The sequence below is a fragment of the Lonchura striata genome, chromosome 3 (assembly GCF_050655825.1).
Source record: "Lonchura striata isolate lonStrDom1 chromosome 3, ASM5065582v1, whole genome shotgun sequence".
NCBI lineage: Eukaryota > Metazoa > Chordata > Aves > Passeriformes > Estrildidae > Lonchura > Lonchura striata.
The window spans coordinates 38826944-38840503 of record NC_140705.1 but is presented as its reverse complement, the minus strand read 5'-3'; the positions used below and the strand labels follow the sequence as shown (position 1 = coordinate 38840503).

Sequence of the window (13560 nt, the reverse complement as noted above, 5' to 3'; positions counted from 1 at the left end):
ACTGTGATTTGAATTTAAGAAAGACAGCAGTAGCAACAAAACACAATCCTTCAGGATTCTTTGCTGTAGAGGCGGTAAGAGAGCCTCCAGCACTTGCCTTCAACATGCCAGCCTTCTGTTTCGAAAGGCCATGGAAACACACCTAACTGGGCGGCTGCAGGCCACGAGAGGAGGGCACCCTTCATTCCCGGGAGCTGCCCGGGGCAGCTCGGAGCCAGGCTGCTGACAAGAGCCGAAAGCAAGGGCGGGAGCAGACCCACTCCGCCGCGCTGCTCGCACGCCCCGAGCCAGGCACAGAGCTCCGGGCGCTCTCGCTCCGCTCCCCCTCTGCGGAACCAAGGCCGGCCCCCACCCCAGCAGCCCCAGCCGCGGGCGGGGGGCGCGGCGAGGCTTCCACAGCGGGGAGGAGGCAAGGCACCGCCCGCGGGGCGCCGCGGCCCCTCTGACAGCGGCTGCGGGCGGGCGCCGTGCCGTCCCCTCGCGGCCTCTGCCAGCCCCGAGCAGCCGCTCCCGGCGCCCGGGGCCGGCCGGGCTCGGGCCGCGCCGTTACTCACCCGCGGGAGGCCGGGCCGCTGCCGGCGGGCGCGCGCGCGGGGCGCCCCTGCGGGAGCGCGCGGGCCGGGCCGGGCCGGGGCGGCGGCGCGTGCGCCAGCGGGGCGCATGCGCGGGGCGGGCGGCGGCGGGCCCCGTTGGCCCCGTTATCCTGCGGGGAGAGCCGCGCCGCGCTCCCGCCTTTCCCGCTGGGAACTGGGGACCTGCGGCTGCTGAAGGACAGGGCCTCCGCTGGGCTTTCACCTTGTGTTCGCTTCTTTCTTTCTTTCTTTCTTTCTTTTATTTTTTTTTATTATTTTTTTTCCTTACTCGAAAGGCCTAAAAAAAAAAAAAAATCTTTCAGTTCATTAAAAGCGTTTGCTGGGGTGTAGTTCACTTTTCAGCTGTGAAATGGTAGTCACAGAATCAATTTAGGATGAGATCATCGACTCCAAGCTATGGCCGAACAGCTCCCTGTCCACTAGACCATGGCACTGCATGCCACATCCAGTCTCCTTAAACACGGCCAGGGATAGTAGCTCCACCACCTCCATGGGCAGTCTGTTCCAATGTCTAATCACCCTTATGTGAAGAAATGCCTCCCAATGTCTAACCTGAATATCCCTTCCCGCAGCATAACGCTTATGTCATCTCATCCTGTCACTAGTTGCCTGGGAGAAGAAGCTGACCTTCCCACCCGGCTACAACCTCCTTTCACCCCTGAGCCTTCTCCTCCTGGCTAAACAATCCCAGCTCCCTCAGCTGCTCCTCATGGAACATGTGCTTCAGGCCCTTCACCTGCTTTGGTGCCCTCTCTAGCCTGATGCCCAAAACTGAGCAAGAAAATAAAATTCTATTGTCAGACGGCTACCGAGCCAAATTTGTTTATTCAGTGCTAGGAGTGAGGAGGATCTTTCTGCCAAAAACTCACTCAATCCTCTTTAGCTTTCAGCTACATTTTAAAAGTCCTTCCATGCAAGGTCACAATTTCAACATATCATTAGCATACTCATATTTGCATAAAGCTGTGTCATGGTTTTATACATTTTTAGCTTCTGCGCATGTGTCAGTTCCTTCTGAGGTGGTCATCAGTCTTCTAGTGGTCTTTTGATGAAGGCTTCTGTAGTCTTCCTCGCATTTGAACTTTTCACCTCTAGCACACGCCTGATGCTTCTTGTTTTTCAGTCTAACTTGTTTTTAGCTAATTTTGCAGTTTTGCAGGTTCCATTAAAACTTGCTATCTTGCTCTTGATGGTGCATGTTATCTCACTGGCTTTTTTAGCTGGTTGCTTTGCTACCTTGCTTGCTTTACTTGCACATCTTGTTGCAATGTTGCTTGTGGTTAACCTTTTGTTACCTACAATTTAGGATTCAAGAGAGAGATGTGCAAGTAACGGCTGGATAAAGCCTGGGGATTGAATCTGTGTGCAATGTTGGGTATGGCACTTCTGCACCATTAGAGTTATTTTTCAATTTTACATTAGAGTAGGGTGTTCAATACAGTGATAAATTGAGAAAGTCAGCGTGCTGGGGGAATTGCCAGTCCTTATACACTGTCAGCTATATGGGTGTAATTCAGGAAAAGAAATGTGGATAGAAGTTCAGTAAGTAATCATGTTATATAGTCATTTTGTAGTTATATATAATTGCAATGTTGTAAAAATGGTTTCACTGATCTTTCATACACTAACATTTCATGTGTACTTTATTCTTTTTTTCCTAAGCAGTGAAAATGGGCTGTGAATAGTTGTCATTATGAGATTAATAACCAACTCAATGAAACAATATATTATCATTGTCTACTGTAATAGCAGAAGTCTGAAGGACAGAAGAATGTTTGTGTTTGAACACTGCAGACTGACTCAATGCAAATTATTGCACTAGGTAAACATCACAATCTTCCCATTGAATCAAAACACTTCTTTCCTCTGCCATATGAAAAGTAACTGTAATGAATTGATCCCTGTGGTGTAGTTTGCCTGATTTTTTTGTTGAGAATATCTCTAGGCCATGAGAGAGAGTACAAACACTGATCAGAATTATGGTTTCATTAAAATCAAAGGCAAAAGTCTCATTGATTTCAACAGAGACAGGATTTCACCTCATATGTGAATGAAAAGACTTGGAATGAGTGTCTCATAGTGTAGCTATAAACAAGTAAATTCAATAGCTCCCATGGTTCTTTTGAGTTCTAAGAAAATTGAAGGAATTGTGGCATGATGTTTTCTTTATGCTGACTGATTTTATAGGGAAAAATTTGCAGTAATTCTAATTTCTAATATTTCTTCCATGTTTCTGAATAATTTCATTAACAGAATGTGTTGTAAGTGGTTCAGGAATGTCATGCTTTAATAATGGATTAGTTGGCATATGAATAATCTGGAGATCAAATTTTGATATCTGTTCTATATCCTCACAGTATCCCAAAACTTTGTATTGCTATTTTCCTTGTTGTCTTTTCCTTTCTTATTTTTTCTTTCCTTCTTTGCTTTTCTCTTTCAAAAGAAAAGGTATTGTAGGGGTGGTCTTCGCTTCTGTTTTATGGAGGATGTAATGTTAATTTTCACTTTCCTTTTACCATCTGGAAGAACTTCTTCTGGAAGTAAGAAAATTTGTTTGAAAATAAGATATTTAGAAAGTTAAAGAGTGTAAAAAGTAAATCAGAAGCATTTTATAACGTTCCATTAAGAGCATGTGTTTACTAGGCTAAAAGTATACTAATGTTAGAGAATAAGCAGGAAAAAAATATTTAATGAGAAGAAATAAATCCTAAAAGTTGTTGTTCAGGCATAGTTCCATTATGTTAGAGGATTTTTGCTGATTACACTTAATCTACTGGATAAGATTTCAGAAAGCAACAAAAGGAAACCCATATCACACAACTTCCTCGAAGCCTTTTTGCAAAGTAAGGAAATATGAAGTAATTATGTTCAGTTTAAATTTAGGTAGAACAAGGGATGTTAATATAATTGTGGTAATATTAATGATTAACTTTCTTTTTTAATGTGTTGCCATATATTTATTTTTCCTCTTTGTTTTTTTCTCCTCCTGATTGCTAATTTTTTCCTGGGTAAGGTCAAGATGTACTTTTCCCTAGCCTGCCTTCTGATATTCTTATCATTCTTGTAGCTTCCATTATTTTCGCCTCCATTATGTCCTGTGTCTTCTCACTTGTACTGTGTTTATGGCTATAATAGCTATGATGCACTGTTCTGGCTTCAGAACAAACACAGAATAGGGAATAGTCTGTGCGTGTAGCCTTTCCTTCTATTCTCAATAGTCCTATCTGTCTCCAAATCATGAATCTCTCTATTTTCCTTCCAGTAGTCATTCTTAAGCCAGACCTCCTCCTTTGAAGTTATGTGAATCTCTGCCACTTTAGCTAATACATAGCCATCTCTTTGAATTTTTCTTCACAGAGCCTTTTACTGCTGCATCCCATATTTCCTGAGCAGAAGCTAAAGACAACCTGTATTTTATGCAAAAAAACAGTTGCAAAGTGATGGTCCATTTTTCACTGGAAGTTTTCAGTAGCAGTAGAAATAGAGTAACAGTTTAGTTCAATTTGGATAACTATACTCTTGCTTCTTTAAAAATTTCCAAAGATAACTGTGAAACAGTAAAGTCTGGCTGCACAGACAATTTAGAGCAATGAAAGCTTTGATTATTTTAGTTCAATAATGCACATTGAATGAATGAATTACCTGACTGCCTCCTAGGGCAGCTATAGATCTTCAAACTGCAAATATACACAGGTTTTATTAAAGCTCAGACTCATTTTCTGTCATGTAACTAATCTCTGGATTTATTGAATGGTTTCTTGAATTGTGTTTATGTCATGGTTTAACCCAAGCCAGCAACTCAGCCCCACGCTACCACTCACCCACTTGCCCTGCGTGGGAAGGGAAAGATAATAAGAAGAGTAAAAGTGAAAAAGCTCATGGCTTGAGATAAAGCCAGTTTGACAAGTAAAGTAAAAGCCATACATGCAAGTGAAGTAAAACAAGGAATTAATTCATTACTTTAATTTGACTGGCAGGTGTTCAGCCATTGCCAGGAAAACAAGGCTCCATTGCATGAAATGGTGACTTAGGAACACAAACACCATCGCTTCAGAGGTCCCTGCTTCCTTCTACTTTCCCCAGCCTTGTATGCTGAGTGTGACACCTCGTGGTATTGGATATCCCTATAATAAATTGGGGTCAGTTCTCCCAGCTGTGTCCCCCCCAATTCCCTGTGGACCCCAGCCTCCTCACTGGTGGGTCGGGGTGAGAAGCAGAAAAGGCCTTGACTGGGTAAATGTTGTTCAGCAGTACTGGATTACAGTTACAGTACAAATCCAAAACAGCCCATACTACATGCCATTAAGAAAATTAACTATATCCTAGTCCAAACCAGCACAGTGTACTAGAGATTTGTTCCAGCCTTTCAGAAAGGAAACTATGTGTAGAAGTTATGTCATAATCTATTGTAATTCTGGTACTTATAAAACAAGGGTTTCAACTTCAAATACAGTGGGGCTTTTTAGACTTGTGTTGTGAAATTAAAAAAAAATCAGCAGGATAAACTAGAAAAAAAGAGTTGTAATTATAGCCACTGATAATGTACTGTACTCACATTAGAAAGTTCCATTTACTTTTGTATGTGAAGATAACATGTGCAAGTAGAAATTTCCGTTACTTACAAAGATAAGTAATCTAATGTAGCTAATTGTACAGGGTCAAATGTTGTATACTTTGTTAATACAGGACTGCCTACCAGGCTTATTGAACTGTGTGCTGTATTGGATTTGTATGAAGGTTATTGATTGGGCAATGAGTACAGAAAATACGTCACATCATTTATATCAGCATGTATTAGGATATGCTTTTCCTCTCTTTCATACTGTTTTAAGACCTTTCCTGGAAGGGTATGGCCACATAAAACATAGCTCTTTCTAATACTCTTTTGTTAGAAATAAAGTTATATAGCACCTTAGAGAGTAAGGGAAAAAATGTTTCCCTCTGCCCATAAAGAAAATTGTACAGGAAGAATTTATGTATTGTTTTTAAGATTTTCCCTAAAGTACCTATCTATCTGCAGATGTATTTTATTGGGATTCTCATCTCCTTCAGAAATTAGAGGCCTCTTCTTAGATTAAATGAACTGTGATGGGACAATGATGTTTCCTTATTCTTGCAAAAAAATTAATTCAGCTCAGTAGTCTTGGGCACTCATTTTTCCTTTTTCTTTTCTTTTTCTTTTTATTTTCCTTTTTTGTCTTGTTTTGTTAATTTTTTCAGCAATTGTAGAAGAAGAAATAGTTCTTTGAAGGAGGAGAGTAATTTTGAGATTAGGGGGTGATGTGTACTTTAAAAATATCTGAGTTAATTGATGAAAAAAAGGGGCCAAATCAAGGGAGAGTATAAAAAAAATATGACACACATATCCTGTGCGTTAACATATACATTTGGATTCAGAGTGTTTAAATGCTATTTAAACATCCTGAGTTGGATTAGTATTAAGAAAGGAAATTAATTATATTTCATCTCACTTCTAAGACTAAGTATTTCAAGCATTTCAGTTTCTAGTCATGTATTAATGCACACAGATTTTCAGAAGAAATAAGTACTCTTCTTGTTGAAGTGTGAGGCAGTTTACAGGTAAAATGGAAGTACACAAGCAAAGATTTCTCTTACTGTGTGTTCACAGTACTTGTTGTTTTAAGAAGTCCCCTTTTAGAGTGCCAATTAAGTTTCTCATGATACAGCAGCCTAGTGGTTTTGTAATTGTAAGGATAGCTCTGCAGGGTGAAAGAGTCCTAGTCTTGTAAGGGACCCATAACCCTCTCCAGAGTTAAAATAACTACCACTACTGTTCAAAACTCTGAGGTTTAAAGGAATCACATACTTAATTGTTGCCTTTTCAAATCAGTACTGTCATTAATAGTGTGACATTTTTTGTTTGGTGCAGGATGAAAATGTAAAAGTATCAGATAATGTACTGTACTTTCACTTCCAACTTTTTACTATCTTTTATTTTAGGAGTAAATGACTAATTAATACATTTCCTATTTAAACATGCAACTGTTATACAAAAGTGATTACATTTTCATTTTGACCACTAGGTACATGATTAATCTATAGGTGAGTGAATGGTAACAAATCTACATTTTTTTTTAATTTAAGGATTGCTTATAAGCAAATATATTTATCTTATTTCTCAGTAAAAAAGTTTAAATATTTTCATATATTTTTAATATTGGTTCAGGATAAGCCAAAGGTATGCAGTTTCTCAAACCACCCAAACATATTGCATGAGCTGATAATGGTAGTGCAGCTGCGATGGCAGAAGATTACAAAGCAGTGTATATTCTGCCTAATTAGGCTGCACTGTAAAAGATTCTGGCATTGAAGCAGTCACAAAGGAATGGGAGGAAATATGTGGAATTAAACAATGGAATGAGAGCTTCCAGTAATAGAAGCACTATGAAACACAGGTTTATCTCATAAAGTATAAAAGAAAGGTGTATTTCTGTTAAAGTATTTCTGTCTTCCATTCCAGTTAGTTTGAGCTCATAAGCTAGAATGGGAAGTGTTTTACCATTTTTATTACAGTGTTTTTCTATAAGCCAGCATTTTTTTTTTCATCTGTATGTCTGTGTGGATATAATTGAGATGCATAAAACATTAGGAGCATATTACAGACATAGAATCTTTATTGTTCTTTCAGTCATTTTTTTATTGCACTTGGAGATGTATCCTACCTACAATAATGTTTCCCTGTATTGGGGATCTTGTTTTGGAACACTGATAGAATTTGTAGTAGCAAAGAAAGGTCGTGGAGACCATTAATGAAGGCATCAGTTAAAAAAACCCCTGTTTTTACAGTATAGCTAATCATTAGTACCTGAAAAGTTGCTAAGTGAGTGCAGTAATTTCCATAATTGTTCAGTTAAAACTGTCTTCATCATGAGGGCATCTGATTAATTTGAATATCATATTATTTTATGGGGTGAGAGAGGATGATCTTCATGCAGCTTGTTAGTGTTACCTCAAGACTGTAGAAAACTTGTCATCTGATTTCTCACTATGAGAAGAGGAACCCTGGCAAAGCTAGCAAATTATTAAACACTCCAGCTCTCAGTATTATCAACACTAACAACTTTTGACATTAGATTATTAACAGTGCTTCTTTAATAATAAAAATAAGAATTCATGACTGTAGCACCTAATTGTATGAAAGTGTTTCTCAGAATAGGTGAAAAGAGAATACTACTGCCTGTCTTGAGGGCTTCTCGAGCATGATTTAAGGTAGTATTAGAATTGAGATGTAGTCATGGGTGTTGAGGTCTTTATCCTGTATAACTCTCATTTGTATATTGATATTTCCAAAAATGGAATAAGACACCAGTTTTAGTTGGCTAACTTCTTGTAGGATCTGCAAAATTAATTGGTTTGAATGAGGATCTTAGTAGCACTGCAGATCAGCTCAGAAGAAAATATATGTAGGATATTGGAAAATACAGACAATTACATCAATGAGTGTAGAAGCTGTAGAAGTAAAATACCAAATGGGAACACAGATTTTTGCCTTTTTTTGTGGTTGTTCTACTAAAGTATAGTACCAAGTTTGTAGCTGTTTATGGTTTAGTCTCAGGAAAAATACTGTCAAAAGATGACATGACACTTGGTGCTCACTTGGAAATATTTAGACTTCTTGATTTTTTTGTGGGGCATCTTTCTTTGGGGAAGAGCAACTTTCTCTGCTCTCTGTAATGAAACATATGGATTTTTCACTTTTAAGACTTATTGTAGGATTAATTTCCTGCCCACTTCTTTAAAAGCAGCTTATGTGAGCCAAGAGGTTAATTAAAATACACTTTACAATATAGATGATGAATTTAAAATAATTTTGTAGTTACTGATTTTCTATTTTAAAGATAATTAATCCTGCTTAATGATACTGTATTACGTTGCAGACAATATAGATGTTGATTGGCAGCTCTGTTGTGGAACTGAATTCCTTTTAGAACTCACTGGACATCAAACAAGAATGTTTTATGGACTAAACATATCCCTTGATTAAAGACAGTTCAATCCATTTCATAATTTTGCAATTTTTCTACAAATAAGTAGCAGATCATGAGAAATTACACTTTCTGTTTTGCTAAGTTAGAAACCATTATAAAAGGCTTTTTATCCACAGGAGTCACTAAAGGGTCAGGTATGCTATGAAAGTTAACAGCTGCAAAACTGTTCCAATAAGTTCTGAGCTGTAGGCACATTTCAGCCTCTACTCTTGGTTGAAGGACATTGCTTTACATGAACTTGTGGTATGAAGTCTGCACAGGTAATTAATTCTACTACCTTGGAGGTGTACTAGGGAGTAGAAAGCTTTTTAGTGGACATGACTGGCCATCATAATATTTATATATATTTTTTCTTTTATGTTTCAGGGATGTTTTAGTACACACTTTCAAAAAAAACTGCAAAGCAAAGACTCATTTAACTAGCACAAAAATCACTGAATCAAAGATAATAATTTATAACCTATCTTGCACTATGGTATCATGTGAAGCAAAACCAATGCAGCACAAAGAGGGAGATAAAAGGAACAGTTTAATATTAGCACTGATGCATTTCAGTTACTGCTTTCTGAAAGTTAACCTTGAGATTCTGATAGCCTTCTAGAATTCTGTTGTGTTAATTTGTCAGTACAAGCGGCAGATGCTTGGAAACAACTGTTTGCCTCAGCCTCCTGGGAAAAATGGATGAGGAGAAGAAAAGCAAATAGTAGTTCGCTGTATTTGCTTTTCTTAGTGGGGTTGAAAGTGACCTGTTCTCCAGCTGGTACTGAGAAAAGAAAATCGCAAAATACATAAAAAATATATATATGAAACATGATATATTGTATAGTGACTGATTCTTTGTATGTCTGCTGGAATCAGGGGTCAAGAACACATCCTGACCATCTTTTATGAGTGCTTAGCAATGTGCTGGCAACTAAGTTACATAATAGTGCATTAGAAAATAGCACACAGAAAAAGCCCTTCTATTTCTTCATTTAGAATTCATTATTTATTAGAAAAGCCCAGTGGACAGTGAGCATTAAAATTTTAGAAAGCAGGAATGATCTTTATGTTCTGTACATGCAAACTATGTAGAGTAAGTTGGGTTTAATTCTTGATTATAGCCTTTGCATGCTACTGAAATTAAAATAATTGTGTTATACAAACATGTATTTTCTTTCAGTATTTTCCTTCATTACTTCTGGTTTTAGTTTGAAGCAGATCATATTTAGTTCAAATCCTCAGTCATTCAGTTTTTGGAAAGTGCTTTAGTTAGTGTCTGTACTAGCTTAATTTACCTAAACACAGCCGTGACAAAAATATCACCGAAAGATTTAAAAAATTAATTCTTAGCACTCAACATTGTGATGTTATCTAAACAAAGACACTCATTGCCATCTAAGATCCACTAAATCATCATAAAACTCCCATACACTTGGAGCTGGAAGTTTCAACACAACTACAGACTTCTTTAGGAGGGGGCTAATTTCAAATTTTGAGCCTTCAGTGATCTCTCTGGGCAGTGAATCCATAATTACTTCTTTACTTGTTACTTATTTTTTATCCTTCCTTAAGGAAAGATTGTTAAGATTTTGGTCCATCACAACAGACTCTCACTGCCTCTTCCTGATAAAACATCCATGTCTCAGAATTAAACATACTGAACAAGAAGACATCATGCGACTGAGTGTGTTTAGACAACTGAATCCCTCTTGCATTGCCTCCTTAGTGTTTTGTACCTTCTACATGGACTGCAAGGTTTCAGTTCCCCCTTCCAAGGGTGATGTAGATACTTCTGCATTCTTGAAATCCAGGTGCACTTTCTGGATAAGGTTAACTATAAGGTGTGACGTGTTTCTTTCTGTATCCACAGTTCACCAGACACTTTGAACACTTCAGCAGCCCAGCTCCTGCATGCTGATGTTGCACTTGTGACATTGAATGAATATTCATATATCAATGGGTCAAAATAAAATTATTGTTTTGAGTCTAAATTTATAGTTATACATGAGCATAATTTTCATATCTGTTTCTATAAATTCATATGTCCTGTTAAAGTCCTTGGTAAATTATTTTGTTGTTTAATTGTTAAAAATTTGTGCTCTTGTTCATTATCTGTTACAGTGCCTTATATCCTAGTCTGCTGCTTTGCAGATCCTGTTACTTTTGAAATTTACATTCTTCTGGCGGTAGAGAGACTAAGTCACTCTTTTTTCTGTTGTTTGATAAGCTAAATTTTATTCATACCTCTAGAAGAGATGCCTCACATATCTTTGATCATTCTTGTGAATCATTCCCAAGTCTTCTCTGCTTATGTCTAGTGTGAACTCTAGGCATAAGAACTAGATACATTATGTTAATTGAAAGCAATTTTTTCCAGTGGCATTTTTTCCCAGGGAAAACCCATCTTATAGGGATATATTTAGAGATACATTTGATCACTGGAGTTAAAAATAGCAGTAAAAATGGTTATCTTGTCCTTGGATACATTTTGTGCATGAGGACAGAATATATTATAATTGTGTCACTCCTAAAGTCTGATTGTAAAATACTTCCTTTAACAGATTGCACAGCCTTCCTAAGCAACCTGTTCTTGTACTTCTCTGTCCTCACTCTTCAAGATATTTTCATGATTTCTAATTTAAATCTCCTTTTATGGAATTTTACCTTATTGCTTTTTGTCTTCAGACTATACAAAGATAGATGAATTTTCTTCTGTAAGACCTCCTTTTACATTATTACAAGATTATTGTGTATGTTGCAGGTCAAGATATGTATACCAATTGTCATTTCTATTTGCTTCTTTTGGACTGTCTCAAATTATTCCATATCCTTCCTAAGCTGTATTCCTTCAAAATAACACACACAAGAGAAAAAAAAAGGCCAGCAGATGTTCAAAGAGTACTGACATGACAAAAAGATATATTCTGAATGTTTTTAATGCACCACTCTTTCATAAAAGTCCCAGAATTACATTTAATCACAAGAAAATAATATTTTTAAATTTTACTCAGAAGCTGTGATCCAGTGTAGTATATAATAATTTTCTGCAGTATTGATGGCTATCTAGTCTAGTCTTGCATTCTTCCTTAACAAACTAAAAATTGCTTTTATTTTTGCTATCTGACATGAAACTATATTAATGCCACTTTTATGATGATCAGACTGAAAAATGTTTTGTTAGGCAGCACACTAATAGTAATGACAGTTTCTTTTAGGTCCTTATGTGTTTACTTTTAAGGTGAAAATTATAGGTTTAAATATATATTGTTTCTAGAGCACTCAACTTTCATCCTGCCATGTGTAAGGTAAAAATGAGTGTCACTCTTGTTCTGCATCAGGATTAGGCTTTACATAATTTCTATGTATAATGCCGAGTTCTATGACATCCTTAGAAATTTATTTCATACCTTAATAAGGAAAGAGAAATAGATCCCTTCCTCATTTGACATAAGCAGGGGCAGGGTTGTATTTTTGTATTCTACTTATTGCTCTGAATTTGATAATCTTCATTCAGCCAGTAGTCCCACAGAGGACTTGTTCTTCTTCTTGGAACACTACTATGTGGTACATACAATCACATAGAGGAATATTCAAAAGTGTCAAGAAAGAACTGAAAGAAAAATACCATAAATTAAATTTTCAGTCACTAAAAACTTAGGAGAAAATATATAAAATTAGACTGTTCAAATAATATGTTTTCCATGCTGAGAAATGCCATCTCCCAAAGGAGGGAAATTCAATTCTTCTGGTCTTTTTGTATGTGTTTATTACAGTTTGTTTTACCCAGCAGGACAATAAATCACTTTTACTGTATAACAAATCTACCTCAGGTAACTTTTAAATACCAGAAGAGATGTATCATATTGCTCTTTTCTGTCATGATAATAAATGAATGCACAATAAATTAATTTTTTTTGTTCTTATTTTTAAAGTAATATGCCAATTAGGAGAAATTTCATACAACATCCTTAGCACAGTAGAATCCACAAATCTTTTGCAGAAATAACTAAGAAAGAGGACTTCTTTTTATGTGTTTATATTGCTTTTATGTGTCTCTTCCCATCCCTAATAGTCAACAAAAATTTTTTTCTTATAAATTACAAATATTTTTTAAATGTACAGACCTACAAGTAATTTAGGCTAAAGCTTTAAGGGGGATCTGCCCATTTTTCCTGAGATTATTTACATAAAAGAGGTAGGGAGGGTTCCATGCCTAAATAATATTTTGTTAAAATAGGAAAAGATAACCTGAAAAAAACCCACTTAAAATGTGAGTTTACAAATAAATCCTTGCATGCTGCTTTGCAGAAAAATACTTTCCTTCAAGGTTGCTTCTGATAATGTGGCTCTTATCCTTTTTATGTGTTTCACCATGCTCTTGACAGTCCACTTTCAAACTATTGGATAAACTTCTGATGTGGCTTTACAATGACTGCTTCCCACCAGTATTAATAATGACAATTTTTCCCCCTTATGTTGCAGGTTGTTTTTGTTTTGAATATCTGCATTCTTTAATATTTTTGGATATCTCTATTGCTTTTCTTTGAATTCCAGATGGTGTTTGCAAATGGTCATAATCACACGCAGCACAACAAACCTCTATGTTTTAACAGCAACTTCTAGAGTTAAGTAAAATATATACAGTACAATTCAAGTTGCAAATAAATAAATAAACTAGGCATCATTATTTGTGAAGCTCTCGCATCTCCTTTTTTGGTGGCCACATAGGCAGAATTTCAAAAAGTATTTGTTGTGCCTAGGTGTTTTCAGTCTTCAGAACCAGAGATGAAGTTGGAACCTCACAGGTGAGAGAAAGCCTTGGGCAACTGTGGAAGTGGGTGGACTTGGATGGGAATTTGAAAAGTCTGTACACAAGCAGACTAGAGCAGAGAACTTGGAGGAGGGTAAAGAAGTGGGTTATGTGAATTCTCAGCTGAGATATCGCTGTTCTGAGGCAGAAAGATGCTGTTTATTGG

The 13560-nt window shown here is 37.0% G+C and overlaps 1 protein-coding gene and 1 long non-coding RNA gene across 4 annotated transcripts in view; one reads left to right on the top strand and one right to left on the bottom strand.

The window, feature by feature from the left end:
* The window catches only part of MANEA (mannosidase endo-alpha), a 17858-nt gene extending 17191 nt beyond the window's left edge, over positions 1–667 (bottom strand). The window contains exon 1 of one of the 3 annotated variants that reach the window (XM_021545278.3): positions 555–667. The gene's annotated coding sequence lies outside the window, so the exon portion shown is untranslated. Of the gene's footprint in view, positions 1–97; positions 365–554 lie in introns of those variants that run through there. The other 2 variants (XM_085574867.1, XM_085574868.1) reach the window with 2 other exon arrangements.
* Positions 660–13560, top strand: part of LOC146767866 (uncharacterized) — a 77758-nt gene continuing 64857 nt past the window's right edge. Inside the window, exon 1 of the long non-coding RNA XR_014953686.1 lies at positions 660–13560. This is a non-coding gene — a long non-coding RNA (uncharacterized LOC146767866).